Below are 14905 nucleotides of genomic sequence, written 5' to 3'. Positions count from 1 at the left end.
CCGTTAAGTCTACCGCGGTTGGTCCTCCCTTAAGTCCATACACTAGTAGAATAAATGCTGACTGCTGTAGTTATAAGTGGCCTATTGCGGCAGTTTTGACTGTGCAGCAATTAAGAGCGCAACAATAGGTAATTAATCTATTGCTGCGGTTTTTAACCGCAGCAATAGGTCAAGCTATTACTACTGTTTCTACACAAAACCACAACAATAGGTATGTTTTTAATATTAAAAATACATGTCTATTGTCGCGGTTTCTTCCCAAAACCGCAACAATACACACAAGGCAAGTAAATTTTATTTATTTATTTATTTCTTTAGGTGTAAATTTTTGATAGTTATAATACATATAATATGAACATAGTTACAACAATCCACTGTTACAAATATGAGAAAAAGAAACTAAAAAAAAAAACTGAAATGAAAAGACAAGAAACAAATTAAAACTAAAACCTAAGAAACTAAAAAATTAAGAAACTGAAATGTAAGCTGAAAATAAAATACACAAATTAAAAAATAACAAAAAATCAAAACCCTAACATTACATTGATTCTTAACAAACAAAAATGAAAAAAAAAACTAAAATATCACCATCTAGTCATTATATCTAACCAATAATTAAACATAAGTGCTATATATAGCAAAAAAAAAGGCTAAATACAACATCTAAAATTATGCCTAACTTAACCATGGTTAATTTAATTTTTTTTAATAATGTAATTGCACAATTATTACTCACTCCATAGCAAATTTGAGAATATAATTTCACTCACAACAAACACTTTTTCTTTTACCACGTAAGTCATATTTTATATTTTTCGGATTATCATAGATGACCCCCCTTAGGGGGGTCATTTATCATAGATGACCCCCCAAGGATAGGTTAGTCTTTTAATATGTTTTGCTGTATTTAGCTTTTTTATCTGCTGTATATATCACATCCCTAAAAAAATTTAACTACAAAAGAGGAAAAAAAAAAAAAACATAGGAATAGATATGGGCCATCCGCTCGTCGTCGGCCGGCAACCATCCGAGAGTTCGTCGTAGCGATCGCGCATCGTCAAATCTGTTGTTCTCCGCAATATCGCTGCATCGTCACATCGAGCGGTTGGAATCGCTGCGTCGTCAAATCTACTGAGAGACGAACAAGAACGGATGAGAGGAAGAACACGAACAAGAACGGATGAGAGGATGAACACGAACAAGCGACGCCGGCGTGCGTGGTTGTGCCGCTGAGAGAAGATGAGGGGATGAGAGGAAGAGTGGCGTGAATGGATGAGAGGAAGAGTGGCGTGAATGGATGAGAGGAAGAGAGGAGTGAGGCGTGAAACCCTAAATAATCCTTTTAATATTAATTTTAAAAGTCTATTGCTGCGATTTTTTAGTAGGAACCGCAACAATATATCTAAATATATTTTTTTAATATTATTTTAACTAGCTTCTGGACCCGTGCAAAAATGCACGGGAAAGGATTTGCTTAATAAGAAATTTTTTCCAATGAAACGAATAATAGACAACAAATTTTCTAATGAAATAATAAGTAAAAGTCATAATAACAAAAATTACAAAAATGTGTATGAAAGTTATACATTTTGGAACACTTCCTTATAAACAACATTTGTAATTGTTTTGCATATATTATTCTCTTTATCACAAATAAAAATTTTAAGTCCTTTTTTGTTCGTGACTCGGGAAATAGCGACATATAGCTGACCATGACTGAAAACAGGCCTTGGTAAATACAACCCGACGTGCGATAATGATTGTCCTTGACTTTTGTTTATCGTCCTGGCAAAACACACAGTTAAAGGAAATCGCCGTCTTTAATCTGATAGGAAATTTTGTTGAGTCAGACGGTGTTAGTGTCATTCGTGGGATGAATACCTTGTCACTAACATTACTCCCTGAAATGACGGTAGTTTCAATCACTTGATTGCCTAAATGCTTGACAACCAGCCTCGTGCCATTACACAATCCAGATGTCTGATCAATATTACGAAGCAACATGACCGGCGCACCAACTTTTAACTTAATACTATGATTTGGCAGGCCCGGACACTTTATTGTGTTTAGGAATTCAGTAGATTATATTTCATGAGCCCCTAAGTTCCCTTCATCTTTAATAATTGCATCACAACTCAAGTAATTTTTCTCATCACCTGGAATTTTGGACAACACAAGATCATTTACCTTCTTAACTATTTCATTAGTTGGAGCTAGAATTGCTCTTTCTTGGAAGTATTTGGCTTCCTAGAGGTGATCCGTGAGTGAAGGGTATGTGCTATCGACAATTGATGATATGGGGTCATCTCCACCGTCTATAAGAATATCTTCAGTGATTTCAATATCCACTTCTCCATCATTGGGCCCTCCAGCTCTGCCATCACCAACACTCAGTACCCATTCTGAGAACTCCCTTACTTCATTAGTAGTCGACGAGGAAGAACATGATTGAAGTCTAAATATTAACTTGTGATTTAAAGTTATTATAGTCATATATTTAATGTTATGGTGGAACACGTGAGCAACAATATTTTAGAAAATCTGACTGAAAATTTCTTTGCTTTGCCCATTTAAATAAAATTTTAATTTGCACCACTACTAACACTCAATCATGCAACCACTTCTAATCCTGCATTCTACAGTCATGCTCTCCCCCTCTTTCTTGTTGTCTTGCACCACTGCTGCACGCCTGCACTATACCAGGCCACCCACTGGCCACCACCCACCAGGCTACCACTGCTTGTGGCGGGGAACTTCATCAGATGTTATCTTATAGAAAATTTTGGCATATTGTATAAATTAAGGGAGTGATTGCACACAAATGGGAATCATCAATGACCTGTCACAAAAGTCTCATCATATTATTTCCTTTATATATTACGTGATTATATTCCTGAAATTCCAAGCAACCTTTTTATAATCATATCGTGTATTAAGAATATATTAAATTGGCTTACGACCCATATGTTCAGTAACTAATATAGCTAATATTATGGTGGGACATGTGACCAACCATTTTTCTTTAAAAAGGTTTACTGGAAAAGTCTTCGATGTGCCCATTGCTTCACTTAGAAGCTCATACAAAATCACAATTCGCATCACTACTTGCATATCATGCAACCACTTTCACTCCCGTTTTCCCCAACCCACTCACCCTCTCTTCTCTTGTAATCTTGCATCATCATTGCAATGCACCAGGTCACCCACTGACCACCACCCACCAAACAACCACTACTTGCATGGGGACTTTCTTCAAACGTTATCTATTTAGAAAATTTTGGCCGATTGTACAATTTAATTAAGGGAGTGATTGCACAAAAATGATAATATTCAATGACCTGTCATAAAGTCTCATCATATTATTAACGTTATATATACCCGTTTTATAGTATTGTATTATTGGATGTCACGTTCAAAATTAATATGAATTAATTTTTAATGCTCCCTTTGCTTTAGTAATCCTATCACCTTTCATAAACTTCTCTCTTAATAGTATTTACACTTTGATGGTGGAAAGGATCCTTCTATTTAAAGCAACTTTTGACTTTGTTACATTATGTTTTTTTGCCATCTTGTATTATGTGATTTTTCATTTTTTATTCATTATGTTCTCCAGTTATAGATTTCAGTTACTATGTTTTTTCTATTTGTTAGAAAACACCAAATATGTTGCTTATTTCACGTATCTTGATATTTTGTATCTATATGCAAATGTTTAACATTCATTCTTACAATTATATGTTCATTCTATTACTAACATTATGTGATAATATGTTTGCACAGACTCCATTGGTCATCAAATTTTCATGCATTCATAAATAATTATCTTTTTACCTTAATTAAATGATAATTTACTCCTCCGAACCCATCTGATATAAATACCTCCACTAATTATATCTCTCACACACATTCTTCTCATATTCATGTGATGTGGAGCCCTCCACTGTTCTCTTTCTTACTCAATCAATTTTTTTGTTTATACTTGTACACTATTTGCCAACAATACCTACACCCCTTACTATATACTCTTCATACGTGTGTCCAAACCTTACATGACAATTATTCAAGAATGGACGGAGTATACTTTATAGAATGATTTCCTACAATGGCGTCTAAAAGAAGAAATCCCGTTTCAGTCTAAGAAAAATAATTATTGCACAATTTGGGGACTAAATTTTGATTCGTATAAAAGATTAAATGACATAGTGTTGTAGCAAAATAATTTCTTATTTTGGTGTTAAGCCAGCTAATGATATTATTTCAAAATTTTATTTCACTTTCCAAAAAAGATGATTGTAATATGATTTTTATGTAAATTCTTATAATGATGCTCATTATATATGACTCTTTTTGTAATATTGTTAGAGTATGCTATAAAGCGGTAAATAAAAGTTCAAGTTTTAAATTTTAAGAGTGTTGTTATTCAAGGATAAATTTCGATTTTGTGTTGTGATCTAAAACTTTTCCATTTTATCAATTGATTTCTTTTTTATCCCTTGATGTTTTTGTTTGTGTGCAGCAAGTAAATGATTCATATGTACGTTAATCTAGCTGATACTTGTATAGTACTAATTGATATTATTGGCAAAAACAAAGACTACTTCTGAATGTAAACATATATGTCGACCCTTGAGTTTTGAAGATGACCTAACCACAAAAGACATAGTATATTTTATTTATGTTATTGCAAGGTAATTCATGCTCGAGCTAAGAGAATACTTGATTGAAGATTAAAGCGGAGAATTAATCAAGATCGAAGTAAAGATGTTCGAGAGATGAAGAATCAAGCATGGAATGAAGATTATAATACATTAGGGTATTTATTAATCATCTTGTTAAGGTTGAGTAAAAGCTTAATTAAGTTCGTGGTGAATTCTCAAAGGAACTTGGTTCTGTTTCCATGAAAGGAACAGACCTGGCACTATAGGAACAAGGTTAAGGGACGAGACTTAAAGATTAGGGAACAAGACTTAAAACTAATTTAGGAACTCCTAAGAGACGCTAATATTGTGCGCCTAAGTGAAATTTGTGCCCAATATAGTTGTTACAGTTTTTAGGGATATTTTGACTAAAATCCATTATTTTAGGAAGTTAGTTTAAGTTTATTAGGAAAAGATTTTAAAAAGATTTTCTGATTTTAAATTAACTGATTTTCAAATATTATCTTTTTAAAATATATATTTTATCTTTTATATTTTATTTAAAAGATTTAGTTTTCAAAAATTTAATATTTCCAGTTTTTAAATGTTTCGGATTTTTAAATTATAAAAACTGTTTTTTCGGTTTTATAAAAGATTTTGAAAAAGATATTTTTCCCAAAAACTAGCTAAAGTATTTTATTTATTTATTTCCTAAAACTAGATTGCACGCCTAAAGTCTACTGCTACACGTTTTATGTAGTTAGTGGATTTAGTGGCTTAAGTTAATTATCCTCCAAGTATTTATTTAATTAAATAAGTTTAATTAATCTCCAAGTTTGTAAAAACCATGTAATGTGTTACTGCTTCTATGAAGTAAAGTAGTGGATTAGTGGATGCTTTACATGACATGGAATAATTAATTTATTTTAATTAATTAATTAAACATCATGGAGAACATGTGATAATGGTCTAAATTAGTGAACACGTCTTGTCTTAATTGTCTATAAATAGGCGCCTAATTCATTTGACCAAAATTGTGTCTGACTTTTATTAGCCACACCATGTGTGTCTGACTTAGTTAATTTGTCCTAAGTTATCTAAAGTGTCAGTGCCTTTTCCTTAAGAGAATTCATACTTACATTAATCGAGTTTATTACTCTTCCATTATTTTATAAAGTGTATTTTTGAGAAAAAGGGTTTGAGTGAACTCTTGTAAGTGTGAGAAGCTTTTAGTGAAGCAAGAGAAAGAGAAAGAGCAAGAGAAAGAGAAAGAGAAAGAGAAAGAGAAAGGAACTTCGAGTGAAGTTTGAGAGAAAACGTCAGTTGTTGGGAACTGTTGTTGGGAACTTGAGTTGAGTGACTTAAGTTGAGAATCGAGAGAAAAGTAATAGGTTGTAATCAGAGTTGTTTTGGCCTATTATAGTGGAAAGTTGTTTAAAATCCCTTGTGGTCGAGGTTGTTTCTTCCTACTAGGCCTAGGAAGTTTTTCCTCGTAAAATCTCTCGTGTTCCCATTGTTTGTTCCCAAGTTTACTTTTAATTCCGCAAAAAGTATATCTTATTCTCTCACTATAATTCACCCGCCCTCTTATAGTGTTCATATTATACAACAATTGGTATCAGAGCGGGAACTCTAATATTCAGGAAACCCTGTTGAGTTCAAGATCTTGAAAAATATGAATACTAGAGAGAAACTGGAAGAAGGGTACTCTACGCAGAGGCCACCAATGTTCAATGGTAAGTTTTACACTTACTGGAAGAATAGAATGGAGATCTTTATCAAAGCCGACAATTACCATGTATGGAGAGTCATAGAGGTAGGTGATTTTGAAGTCACTACCACTAATGACAAAAATGAGGTAATTCCTAAATCTATATCTGATTTTGAGAAAGCTGATTTCGTAAAGATCGAAATTAATGCTCTTGCTATAAAACTGCTTCATTGTGATCTTGGACCTCATGGACACAATCGTGTCATGGGATGTAAAACCACAAAACAAATTTGGGATCTTCTTGAAGTCACTCATGAAGGTACGAGTGAAGTTAAGAGATCAAAAATAGATCTTTTGATGAACCAATATGAACTTTTTCAAATGAAATCAAAAGAGTCTATCCAAGACATGTTTACACGCTTTACTAATATTATGTAACACCCCGTATTTTATACCCGTTTAATAATTATCTTTATTAATTTTGCAGAAAATAATTTCAGATTTCTTTTATTAAAAATATTTTTTTACTGGCTTTGACTTTACCTTTGAAGTGGTTAAAAAAAAACTAATTCCTAGATTTACTAGGTTACTATCTAATACATATTACTATATTAGGAGAGAGAAAGTGAAAAAAAAAGAAAAGAAAAGAAAAGAAAACAAAGGATAGAAGAGTGATGCAGCAGCTTTGCATCTAAAACCCACGCAACATTTTTCTTCATCTTAATTCAGTTTCTTCCATCAACCATTAAACCTTCAAAAACAAATAATTTACCAATCATCACTACATCAACGCCGATCCATCATCTCCATTTCATATTGCGTTCGTAGTTTGACAAAGAGAAATAGTTCTTCGGCTTGCGATTTTCGGGTCGAAATTTAGATCAAAAGAATAATTTTTTTTCGGATTTTTTTCTGAGTATATTACTCTCATTACTTCCCTTTACTCAAGTAAGTTATAATTTCAAATTATAATTTCGTATTTGGTTGATTATATGAATTTGGGGTTTTATAAATTAGGGTTCATAACAAAATCGAATTGGGGGAAATTCCTACTATACGAAATTGGTATAATTGGTTTGTGTTTCATGTTTAATTCAACTTAGTTAATGTATTTTCGAGTTGGATTTGTAAAATTATTGTCTCTAAAATTATTGTTATATGTGGATTGTTTGTTCTGTTTTGCATGCAGCTACTGTTTTGGCTATTTTCTCAATGATTCTGTCGTTTTTAGACCTTGGTTCCTTCATGAAAATTGTAGAGCTTGAAGAGTTAATGAATTTAGTCTCAAGAATTGTGTGATTTGGAGTTGTAGACTAGGAGTTATGCCTTGTGCAAGTTCTGGGTATTTAGCTGTTTTGGTGGTGGCGGTAATATGTTATAGGAATTTTTTGTGTTGTGTTGGTATTGTGCTGTGATGTAAATAACATTATGATAATTTGATATTTCTACCATCTATGGAGTACATATATGTAGATACACATAGTAGGTGTCTGATACTTTATTTAGAACATAGAAGTGTCGTCGCTACTTTACTACACTATACGGCTATATACTCTGTATTATTCTGATAATTGGATGTATAGTAATCCTTATAAAATATAGTGATTATATAATGATATGAATGATTGTTACGAGTCAACTTTAGGTATGTCGTAAGTGGCTTAAACTATATTATTATTATATTGTAGATTGCGGGTTCGTAGAGGAACCTTTTTGACTTGAGATTAAGATTTGCTAGCTTTGATTGCTGATAAGGTAAGATTTCTTACTGTGCTTGTACAGATGAGTTGAGAAACTGTTTTATAATGTTTGGAAATTTATTTTTACGATGAGATTGTTTTATGAAATTTATACGTTGTGATTTAAATGGTTTTCGATATTTATATTGAAAGAGTTTATGAGATTATTCATGAGATTTATATTAAAAGGAGGAAGTTGCTCAATGTTACCAAGTTGAGATTTTGAAAAGGAGGAAGTTCCTCACCCTTACGAGGGTTTATAGAGATTTATTGTGGGGTTGCCGGTAAGCGGTATTCTCCGAGTTTGGAAGTATGTTGAGTTAACAGTGTCTCAACAATGTATTTTAGTAGTTGAGTGTATGTTGATCAATACACTTGCCATTAGTCTTCCTTCTTGGTTCGTTATCAAGTTAGGGGTATGCATACTAGGGACTTTGGCGTTTACCTTGTCTAGTGAGCCTAGCTAGCTCATTGGATTTTTATATACTTCCTACTCACAGATTACGAAATGTTATATTTGAAAGTTTTACAGAATAGTTCAAAAAGAAAGAAAGATTGTATTTGAGGTTATTAGAATGTTAATTATATATATATATATATATATATATATATATATATATATATATTATATATATATATATATATAATCTGTACAACTTTTAAATGAATTTGTAAGATATTCCTATATATCTTACCTGCACATTGAATGGTTTTGTTTTATTACAGTATTAAATCTTGCTCAGCCTTTGGCTGATATTATAGTGTTTAATGTGCAGGGACTTGAAGATAGTTAGCTCCAGTTGGGTTAAAGAGTGCGTTGGATCCCTTTTGATTTAATAGGACTTTTAAAAAGACTTCCGCTGTTATTTATTTATAAGATTTATGTTCTGGTTTGTAATAATTAATTTTACATTCTATTTAGTTGGTCTGTAATAATTAGTTAAAACTTTTGGTTATTGTTTTAGTTAGAACCATTCGCCTTGCGGTTATTATTAATAATTATCGCGGCGTAGCACCTTTTGATTTCCGAGTTATTTTTATTAAGTTGATTTTAGAAGTATTGGAAATTCAGGGTTGTTACAGTTGGTATCAGAGCTTTAGGTTACTAAGATGTCCTTAAGACGACCTTAAACAAGAATAGGTAAATAAACTTATTAAAATTGAAAAGCCGTTGTGAGGAAGTGATATGGGAAGGCAAGGAATTATACTATTATGAGCTGATGATAGTACTTCCCTTTTCATGTTCTTGCTTGATTCATTTATTTTATTTTCTTTTCTTTCTTTTGTTAAGAATAATTTGGTAAGGGTGAATCATTTTTGGTTTATCTTTGTTTCGATTGTGTTTTTAAGATGTTGCGTAGACACGTGCGTGCTAGAAACTCAAGTTCGAATCGTATGATGCGCGAAATAGCTCAATCCACTCGAGCCTTAACTGATGCTATGGAGAAACTTGCTGAGGCTCAAGCTGCTGCTCTTAATACTCCTGTTACTCCTGCTGCTGGCAATGATAGTTCAAAAACCGCTGTGATTTCTAACGCAATTGACCAGAAGAAACCTTTCTTTTGATGAAAAGGTGACCTTACTAAGATGGAGAACTGGATTAGAGAATTTGACAAAATTTTACCACTCTCCAAGTCCCGAATGAGATGAGGGTCGATGCTGCTGCCTATTATCTGGTTGAAGATGCTGATATTTGGTGGACTCAACAAGTTTGATCTGACTACTAAGGTGACTGTGGATGAGGAAGGAGAAGAGCTCATGGAAGAGAGAGAGTTTGGTTGGACTGAGTTCAAGAAGGCGATTCGTGATGAGTTATTTCCAGCCCATATGAGGAAGAGGAAGAGGACGGAGTTTAATGATCTCGTGCAGGGAGATATGACCGTTCATGACTTCTATGTGAAATTCCAGGAGTTGGCTCGTTTCGCTAAGGGGTTAGTTCCTGATGTGCAGGAGAGGGCTGTGAAATTCGAGGAGAAGTTAGACCTTGAACTTCATTCGAGGATGGGAGCTGGTGAGTATGCCACAGTGAAGGAGGTGTACACTCGTGCTTGTAATGCTGAGAGGATTGAGGAAAAGAGACTAGCTGCAAAGAAGTTGAAATCCACTCCAGCAGGGTCTACTCAGGCGACCGAAAAGGGTGATACATCTGGTTCCGCTGGTTACAACAAAGGTAGAGGGGTTTCAATAAAATCGAAACTTTGGGAACGTGATTCTGGTGGTAACTATAACAAGGGAGGTTCCAGTCAGCAGTATTCAAAGGACAACCAGAACTCCACTCCTTCCCGTAGCCAGCCCCAAGGTCAAATTCAGAGGACTGATCGGATTTTCTATTGCAAACGCTGTAGTGAGAACCACCCTGGCAAGGATTGTGATGGTAATTTAGTGGAGTGTAATCACTGTGGGAGGAAAGGGCATCGTGCTTATGAATGCTTTAGTAACCCTAGATCGAGGAACTTCAAGCCTGAGATGAGTTCGAGGAATGGGGCGCAAGCAGATAAGAGACCCAAATGGTAACAACAGTCGTCCTGCTCTTTCTACACCAGGGAATGCTGCACCTAATCGCAATGGAGGGACTGCAAAGCTACTCAGGAGCATAGAGGTGATATGAGGAGGAACACTGGACAGGTTCATGTGATGAACCAGACTGAGGCAAACACCAAGGGAACGTGGTCACTGGTACTTTTTCTATTCATTCGATGTCCGTTTATGTGCTATTTGATTCTGGTGCTTCTCATTCTTTTGTGTCTGAACTTCTTGTGAAAAAGTTAGGGTTAGAGAACTCTAGGACTTGTGATGTAGACATCTCTATTCCTTCTGGTGTGATCATAACTTGTAATAATTTGTATTCAGATGTCCCTATTATGTGTGGTAGTACCACCCTAGTAGCTGATTTGATAGCTTTTCCTTTGCATGATTTTGATGTAATTCTAGGGATGGATTGGCTTAGTAGGCATAAAGCCAAGATAGATTGTGAGAAACAAAAGGTGTTCGTAGTTGGTCCTAGTGGAGTCCATGAGTTTTATAGAGGGTCTTCTTTGAAAATCATTTCTGCTTTGACTCTAAAATCCTATTTGAGGAAGGGTTGTCCTATGTACTTGTGCCATGTTCACGACACTAGTAAGGAAGAGCCACGTGTTGAGGATGTTCGTATTGCTAATGAGTTTGTAGATGTTTTTCTGATGATATTCCTGGCATGCCTCCGAGACGTGATGTTGAGTTCAGTGTTGACTTGATGCCTGGAACTGGACCTATTTCTAAGCCTCCTTATAGAATGGCTCCTGCTGAAATGAATGAACTTAAAGCTCAATTAGAAGAGTTGCTTGATAAGGGCTACATTCGGCCTAGTGTATCCCCATGGGGTGCACCTGTTTTGTTTGTGAAGAAGAAAGATGGGAGTCTTCGTCTATGCATTGGCTACAGAGAGCTCAATAATGTTACAGTGAAAAACAAGTACCCCTTGCCAAGAATAGATGATTTGTTTGATCAGTTGGTGGGAGCTGAAGTTTTCTCGAAGATTGATCAGAGATCTGGATACCATCAACTTCGTATTGCAGAGAATGATATTCCTAAGACGGCTTTCAGAACTCGCTATGGGCACTATGAGTTTACTGTTATGCCCTTTGGGTTGACTAATGCTCCAGCAGTGTTCATGGACTTGATGAATCGGGTTTTCAGGCCGTACCTGGATAAGTTTTGGTGGTGTTCATAGATGATATACTGATTTATTCAAAGGATGCTAGTGAGCATGAAGAGCATCTTCGCACTGTTCTGCAGGTTTAGGGAGAATAAGTTGTATGCTAAGTTCTCCAAGTGCGAATTCTGGCTGGAGAAAGTTGCTTTTCTTGGTCATATCATTTCTAGGGAGGGTGTCTCAGTTGATCCATCAAAGATCCAAGCTGTTTCAGAATGGCCTACTCCAAAGAGTGTGACTGAAATTTGCAGTTTCCTCGCTTGGCGGTTATTATAGGAGGTTTGTGAAGGACTTCTCGAAAATAGCTCGGTCGTTGACTGCATTGATGAGGAAGGATACTAGGTATCGTTGGGATGATGATTGTGAGAAGGCATTCCAGATTTTGAAGGAGCGTCTCACCACAGCTCCTGTGTTGACCTTACCTGATGGAACCTTGAGTACGAAGTGTTCACAGATGCTTCGAAGAATGGTCTTGGTTGTGTGCTTATGCAGGATAAAAAGGTTGTTGTTACGCTTCTAGGCAACTGAAGAACCATGAGTTGAATTATCCGACGCATGATCTAGAATTGGCAGCTGTTGTTTTTGCACTTAAGATCTGGCGTCATTATCTGCTTGGCACATCATTCAAGATATTTTCAGACACAAGAGTCTGAAATACATCTTCACTCAGAGAGAGCTGAACATGAGGCAGAGGAGATGGTTAGAGCTATCAAGGATTATGATATGGAGATTCAGTACCATGAGGGTAAGGCTAATGTTGTGGCAGATGCACTTAGTACGAAATCTTCTCACTGTTTGCAGACCATGCGTTCTAGGAATCGTCTTCGAGAGGAGTTCCATAATCTTGATGTGGAGATAGTGCAATTGGGAGCTCAGCTTAACTCTCTTATGATTCAGTCCACTTTGTATGATGAGATCAAGAAAGCTCAAGACATGATCAATTTTTAAAGGACGAGAAAGCTAATGAGCCTGTCAATTTTACAGTGGCTGAGGATGGTAGCGTGAGATTCAAGGGGAGATGGTGTGTTCCTAATGTTCCTGAGTTGAAGGAAAAGATCTTAGGAGAAGCTCATTCAGCACAATATTCAGTTCATCCTGGAGGGGATAAGATGTACAAGGATCTTAAGCAGACTTTTTGGTGGCCGCATATGAAGAGGATGTTGCTAAGTATGTCTCGAGATGCTTGACTTGTCAGAAGGTCAAGAGTGAGCACAAGAGGCCTCAGGGATGATTCAGCCTTTAGAGGTTCCTACATGGAAATGGGACTCGATCTCAATGGATTTCGTTTGTGGACTTCCGAGGACACCAAAGGGGAATAATATGATTTGGGTTATTGTGGATCGTCTTACCAAGTCTACTCATTTCGTTCCCATGAAAGATACTTGGAAGCATGAACGATTGGCTACTGCTTACAGAGAGCACGTGATTAGACTTCATGGTGTTCCGAGTGATATTGTTTCGGACAGAGATCGCAGATTCTTGTCTAACTTTTGGCAGAAGCTTCAAGAAGCTTTGGGGACTAAGTTGAAGATGAGTACAGCTTTTCATCCTGCTACAGATGGTCAGACGGAGCGCACTATTCAAACATTGGAGATATGTTGAGAGCTTGGCCTTAGAGTTTTAGGGATCTTGGGAGGATAAGCTTGATTTGATTGAGTTCTCATATAATAACAGCTATCATTCTACTATTCAAATGGCACCATTTGAAGCTTTGTATGGTAGGCGTTGTCGTACTCCTTTGTGTTGGAGTGATATTGGCGAGTCGGTTGTGATTGGTCCAGAGATGATTCAGGAGACTGTTGAGCAGGTCAAGCTCATCCAATAGAAAATGAAGGCGGCGCAAGATAGACAGAAGAGCTATGGTGATAAGCATCGTCGCCATGAGGAGTTTCAGGGGGGAGAGAAGGTGTTGCTTACGGCCTCTCCTATGAAAGGAGTTATGAGATTTGGGAAGAAGGGCAAGTTGAGCCCTAAGTTCATTGGCCCGTATGAGATTCTGGAGAGAATAGGAGAGGTGGCTTATAGATTGGCATTGCCGCCAGGCGTTGATCGTGTGCATAACGTGTTCCATGTTTCTCGGTTGCGGCGATACATTAGTGACCCTTCGCATGTGCTACAACCAGAGTCTCTCCAGTTAGATAATAACATGACTTATGAGGAGTTTCTAGTTCAGATTATAGATCACAAAGTTCGAAAGACTCGCAAAGGTGAGACAAAGATTGTAAAGGTGCTGTGGTCAAACCACAACTCGGAGGAGTCTACTTGGGAAGCTGAGGATGCGATGCGTCTTAAGTATCCCCATCTCTTCACCCAGGTAACTTTTAGTTACGAGGACGTAACTCCCTTTTTAAGGGGGGTAGAATTCATACTAATTCGTGCATATTATTATTGATGGTTTCTATATTAGTAAGTCTGAGTTTGGTCATTTGAGTTTATCTATTAATATGTGAAATGCTAGTTGAGGTTTTATACGTCAAGTGATAGTAGTTGACTGAAGTATATAGTTGACTAAAGTATAGAGTCAATGTGTTATCTTAATGTAAAGGAGTATAGGCTTGTTCTTTAGGTAATATTTTAAGTTTCGAGGCGAATATCTTAAGTTTCGGGGCGAAACTTATTTTAAGGGGGTAGATTGCAACACCCCGTATTTTATACCCGTTTAATAATTATCTGTATTAATTTTGCTGAAATATTTTTTTTACTGGCTTTGACTTTACCTTTGAAGTGGTTAAAAAAAACTAATTCCTAGATTTACTAGGTTACTATCTAATACATATTACTATATTAGGAGAGAGAAAGTGAAAAAAAAAAGAAAAGAAAAGAAAACAAAGGATAGAAGAGTGAAGCAGCAGCTTTGCATCTAAAACCCATGCAACATTTTTCTTCTTCTTAATTCAGTTTCTTCCATCAACCATTAAACCTTCAAAAACAAATAATTTACCAATCATCACTACATCAACGCCGATCCATCATCTCCATTTTCATATTGCGTTCGTAGTTTGACAGAGAGAAATAGTTCTTCGGCTTGCGATTTTCGGGTCGAAATTTAGATCAAAAGAATAATTTTTTACGGATTTTTTTCTGAGTATATTACTCCCATTACTTCCCTTTACTCAAGTAAGTT

At 35.8% G+C, this 14905-nt stretch overlaps 1 pseudogene; it reads right to left on the bottom strand.

Annotated features, from left to right (window-relative positions):
* Positions 1–1580: 1580 nt before the first annotated feature.
* On the bottom strand, positions 1581–3099 carry LOC130591101 (uncharacterized; annotated as a pseudogene).
* Positions 3100–14905: the final 11806 nt, after the last annotated feature.

The sequence above is a fragment of the Beta vulgaris genome, chromosome 4, assembly GCF_026745355.1.
Source record: "Beta vulgaris subsp. vulgaris cultivar EL10 chromosome 4, EL10.2, whole genome shotgun sequence".
Lineage (NCBI taxonomy): Eukaryota > Viridiplantae > Streptophyta > Magnoliopsida > Caryophyllales > Amaranthaceae > Beta > Beta vulgaris.
Note: the sequence above shows the minus strand (reverse complement) of the source record. Positions and strands in the feature narration are given on the sequence as shown.